This window comes from Larimichthys crocea, chromosome X (genome assembly GCF_000972845.2).
Source record: "Larimichthys crocea isolate SSNF chromosome X, L_crocea_2.0, whole genome shotgun sequence".
In the NCBI taxonomy this organism is placed as follows: Eukaryota; Metazoa; Chordata; class Actinopteri; family Sciaenidae; genus Larimichthys; species Larimichthys crocea.
In genome coordinates, this window is record NC_040020.1 from 17,704,631 (window position 1) to 17,710,630 (window position 6,000).

The window sequence follows — 6,000 nt, forward strand, 5'->3', positions numbered from 1 at the left end:
CCTGGTGAGCAGAGATGAGTTGGTGGAGTCTCAGGACAGCCAGCACTCTCACTTTAATGCTCCTGAATGTCTTTAATGGTGTGTCTGCTAATAAAGTTGACGTTGAATGATTGCAGTAATAAAAGTAAAGTGCGGTGATGCAGACGCCAGATGTTGCTGGAAACATAGAAAATGTTCAGTGTTCTTTTTTGTTGTCACAAGCGTTGTCACATTGCCTGGATTTTTCTTCTTCTGATAAATGTGGTGACAAGTTGCCAAGTTGGTAACAGTGATCAAATTCTTCTGTTCTTCTACTCTGTAGACTTTCTTTTTCCTCCTTTCTCTCTGTTTGCTATTCTGTCCAGCTTGTAGACTGTGTTGAAACTATTAAAACGTCCCAAGATTCTGTGGTGATTTCCGAGGAGACTGTGTGAATCAGGACTTCATGGTTGAATTGCTGCAAAGAAACCACAACTGGGGCAGACCAACAAGAGGAAGAAGAACTGCTTGGGCCAAGAAACACAAAGAATGGACTGGTTGAAATCTGGACTTTGGTCTGATAAATCCAAGTTAGATTCCTTTTTGTTCTACCCTCTATATCTTTGTGAGTCACAGAGAAGGTGAACGGATGGTATCTGCATGTGTGGTTCCCACTTTGTTGGTAACACTTGTTATGGAATTTTCTATCCTTAGGTTACTTGGGGTCATGTGTGGGCCTTGTGGTCCTCGGCAGTATTAATTGTTTGGCTTTGACTAGGTGCCACCATATCTCAACACTGTGGTGGCCAGGGTCGAAGAGACCTGTTGCTGCCGTCCTAGTCATAATATATAGCTAGCATCTGTGTCCCCAGACTAGAATGTGTTGACAATAACACCTCCAAGAGTAAAGACATTCTCTTTGACTAATTCTGGGCGTATAGTATTTGGGGTGAGATCTTTGGGTTTAAAGTTGATCCACCATCACAAGTTCGTCAGAACGTGAGACCGACTCAGACACTTCTGATGAACTTTGAGAGTTTCTCTAATTCTCCTTGGCCAAGCGTCAATAAATAATACAGCATAAGACATCAGAGGCTCCTGAACACTTTCTTCCTTCCTGACCTCACCATTGACCTTTGACTTCAGCAATTTCTCCACAACAACACTGTTGGTGTTTTGACATGCCATCCCATCTGGTTTGATCTTATCATCACCATGAATTGTGTTTTAACAGGACCCTAAACACAACTCCAGGCTATGTAAATAAGTGCTATTTGACCAAGATAGACAGAGATAAAGTGCTGCAGCAGATAACCTGTCTGCAGTTACCTGACCTTAAACCAGTTGAGATGAGTTTGGGATAAGTTGGACTGCAGAGCAAAGAAAAAGCAGCTAATAAGTGAACTCCTTCAAGACACCCCACATTCTGAGAGGTCTTTTGCCCCTCATTGAGGTCTGCCTGGTCCAGTAACTGTTGTACTTACAAGCTCTGTGTTGTAAATGTGTAACTGTAATGGACAACATGTCTTAAACTACACTAGACTGAGGATGAACAATAACCGTAAAGACAATAATCACTGATCACTGTCTTACAAATACATATAAAATCATCCAGAATGGACATTTTGATAACTCTTTGGTAACTCTATGTATTACGATAGCATTTAGCTTTAGCTCTGTTTTCACTCTATTACAGTCTACTCTTATTCTGTCTTATCAGCACTTTGTCATTAATGTGAAGCACTTTGAACTGCACTAATCGGTATGGAAGGTGATACAAGCAAAGTGTGATTGATTGATTGAGAGTGATAATAAAACTATACAAAAACAGTTTGGTTCACTAGTTGTCAAGGCAACGATAATGTATCAGTGGGTCAAAGCAACAAGAACAAAACTGTTGTGAGAAAATGAGCTTTAGGGGTTTATAGAAAAATTATTTTCATTTGATGATTGTGCTAAATTAGTTAAAAACGTGATATGCTGCACTGGACCACTATTTGTCATTTATATGACTTCACTGCCAGGGAATAAACTTCTGCAGACTGAAGTTATTGTTCTGTTGTTGCAGGAACAGTGAGTTTAGGATGGAGAGGGTCAGACTGTTTGTATAAAATGAGATCAGATTAATACAGCAGATGTGTCCTGCTGCAGTCTGGACTGGTTAGCAGCATCATAAATAAGCAGAGGTTTAATATGAATGTCTGACACTCTAGTTTAGTTTAATGTCTGCACCCGGACTAAAAGATGACTTTGATTAACCTGCTTCCTGTAAACTGATCCAATGAAGAGTTACAGGAATGACGGCGGGAGAGCGAAGGGGCGACATGATGGAGGATGTGAGTCACATTGAAACCCTCAACCCTGTGACTCTGTGGTTTTCTGTGTCTGTGCTCATGGGAGAACTAGACAGGATCTCTGCTTTCAGAGCACTCAGGAGAAAGATCTGCTGCACTGATTGGACTTACAGGAAAGGTGATTTTCACTAACTGTGGCCTCAGCCATTATTCCAAAGAATGTACAAGGTCTTTGGCAGTGAACTGTGGGAGTCTGACAAAAGTGCAATATTTGCAGATTCATGCAAGAGCTTTCCAGAATAAGCTATTTCTGTCTTTCTATTTCTTGTTAAAAAATCTGTCTGCAGACAGACACGGCACACTAATTGATTTTCCATTGTGTGTGATTTAATGTCTTCTAGCCTCCAGGTATTTTATATTTTTCATCCACTTTTTCACTGTTTTATTTCACTACCTGAGCTGTTTGTCATTTTTGTGTAACTTGCATCATTTTGTATCGACCACAGCATATTTTCTGTCAGTAGTTCAGCTGTTTTTTTTCGTCTGTCTGTCTGAGACACTCAGAGTAACAAACCAGATGTTGAAATCTAATGTCTGGGGGACTCATTAGCTCTCCCTCCTGTCTCCCTCCTCCTCTCATCTCCACTTCTCTATTTCCTCTCTCCTCCATTATTTTCCACCACTTTCCTCCTCTTTTCACCTCCACTTGCTTTCTTTTCATCATTCACTTCTTCTCTGCTTTCTAGTATTTCCTTTCTACCAGCACTGAAGGTCTGGCTAGAAGCTAAAGCAAAGTGTCTGTATTTCATATCACATGTAACCAAAATATTCAAAGCTCCACAACCTCTAGACCTCTTCATTTCAACCCTATATTCTTCATGCATATGAAATACATTATACTAACAGTATATCTTTTGTATTAACTTGTTCTAGCACTTCAATGAAGCTATGTGATCCTTACATTGAGTGAAATATTCAAACCCATGATATATCAGTTCTTTTAGTACAAAATCTGTAATAAACAGCACCTAGGCATCATTGTACCAGTCTTTATACATGTTTATTTCTGCTGTGAAGTTGGACATTTTAATATGGGTGTTTATGGAGACTGACTCTCTTCTGGCTCCTTGCATCCAGAGGCTTCTAGGTTCATGGCTGACTAAGCTAACAACAATTAAATCACAGAGAGTTGAAGCTGAACAGCTGGAGAACATCAGAGGGAAAAGCAGCAAATATATTGTGTATATAATCTGATCCAGTTTTACCAAAATCACTGAATAAAGTTATAAAGTTGTTGTGAGGCCCAGCCATAGATGCATGTAGCAGAATGACTGCTAGACTGCATAGACTGTATAAAACAGCACTCAGTCGTTTCATCGACTGTGAAATTGAAATGAAACACACCCCTGAGTGCAGGATGAGTCATCAACAACTTTTTATGGTTTATCAGGAAATGACAACCTCTAAAATACCATGAAGTATACCTGAAATTGAAAATACTGAAAACATGATGGTGCATAGGTAACATATAATACCAAACACATGTGTCATCATCAATTATGAATTCATGAGGACTTTAAGTACAAATAGTGGAGTATTTAATTATGTTTATTCAATATGCTGATGATGCACGCTAATGATGGTGTCTAGCTGCTTTTTCCTGTCACCTCCACCTCCTCCTGACGATGGCTATAAAGTAAAACCAAGAGCTTGAAACAGTAAACATGCCTCACCATCCATCTCACTCTTGTAAAGTATCAGTCCATCATACTGTCAATTAACATCTGAGTTTTATTACACTGATAAAAGCTGAGAATCAAACTGAGACCCACTAATGTTTGATGGTGTTTTCTACCTCTGTTCCAGACACTCTGTCTGATTCCACTTTAGTTCTGAAACAAGACTTGAGACTTTCTCTTCCTGCTTCTCTAGAGACTGCATCATGCAGTCACAAGAAACAGTAGGCTGTTCCAAAATGTTCTGAAATGTTCCTATCTATCACTTTCTCTTTCAGCACCTGTGATGTGCACTAGTGACTGCTTCTCCCAATGCTTCCGAGGAAAATCCACATCACACATGCTCATGAGAATGATGGACTGCATCAGCGATGGCTGCAGGATGTCCCTGCAGTTATCAGTGGAGTTCTGGAAAGAATGAGAGCATTGGATTTGACTGGCTTTGCTCGCTCCAAATGTGAACTCCACAATGATGAATTTTGGCATCGCAGTCGACAACTAAACAAAACACTCTGCGCTTTTTATTCCATCATGCCTCGACTATTATATCACCTTCGTCTGCCTCGGACACCTGCATCAACCCGTCACTCCAAAAATCAACCAAGCCAAGGCAACATCTCACGTTACAAAGGCTGTTGCTGCTCTTTACTTTTTATGTTTTATGTCGACTTTGTCATTGTCAAGTTTTGATTTGATGACAAGACTACTTAAAATGATCATTTTATGTTTTTAATACACATATATATCTAATTCACATATTGTCTTGTCAGTCTGCAAAACATCTGGGAGTGTCAAAACAAAAGAGAAAAAATAAAAATGACACAGGTCCTTGTTTTACCTTTAAAATTTCAAACAGCTCTGGCGTAAAGAAAGTTTCCGAGCTGTTAAGATGAAAGACACATAAATCAGAGGAACTTGCTCAGTGCAGCTCCCTTGGCAGCAATGGAAATCAGTTCCTGCTCACAGGCGCGGTGTGTATGTAGGAAAAGTTGATCACATTTTGCTCAAGGACTCTGGCAAAGACCTACAGCAGGTTCTGGTGCTGGATTGTTGCATCTGTGTTATTAAAAAAAACTGGAATCTATAAATTTCAGCCCTGATACTGTTTAAAAGCTGCCAAGTTTTCTGTAGAATTTAGGTGCTTGTTATTCCATAAAATCCAACAAAAACAAGTACAGTGTGTGCATCAAAGCCTAATACAGTTTATCGTCTTCCTCTGTGCCTCTAAACTAAAAGTATAAACTAAAGTCAGTGAATCAATGAATCACACCGTTGCACTGGCTGACATTTCATTATTATGTACTAAATCTTAGAACCCAAAATCCAACCTGGAGCAATCGAAAAACAGCTCTAAGGAAATTAAAATAGAGAGGTCAAATTTAACGTTACATTAGACAAAAATGTTTTGTTTGGACAGCTTATAAATGAACATTAATAGCAATCAGGTACAAAATCAGGACTGTGTCTCTTTGGGTCTGACATTCCTAGGGTCTGACATTCCTAGATTTTGCATGGGTCTGGATCCCACCTTAAAAATAATATGATGGATTTCATTTTGTTCTCAGAAATACCTTTCTGTGTCCTTTTCAGTTTGGACACAAATTTCTTGATCCATGTAGAACTCCCAAGCCCCAGATGTAGATTCATCCTCCTCTGAAAATAGTCCCCAAGAGATACACTAGTTCTTTCTGTTTGAATAATGTTTGCTCTTCAGTGACCAGCTGTTCAGGACCTCAGTTTATTCCTGACTTTCCTTTCAACTCTCTTCTTCTTCATCTTTCATCTGTTTCTTCTCTGCCCACTCCTCTGTATCTTCTCCTCCCCTGGGTTGACAGTGTGGGAACTCAGTGAATCAGACTGCATGCAGAAGTCCAGAACCAATGGACGAAAGAGAGACGGTAGAGTAATCAGAAAGTCTTATCTTATAAAAGTCCAGTGTGTCTACTGTCTATGAAACTTATGAAACACACACACACACACACACACACACATACAACATATTGACATATTGA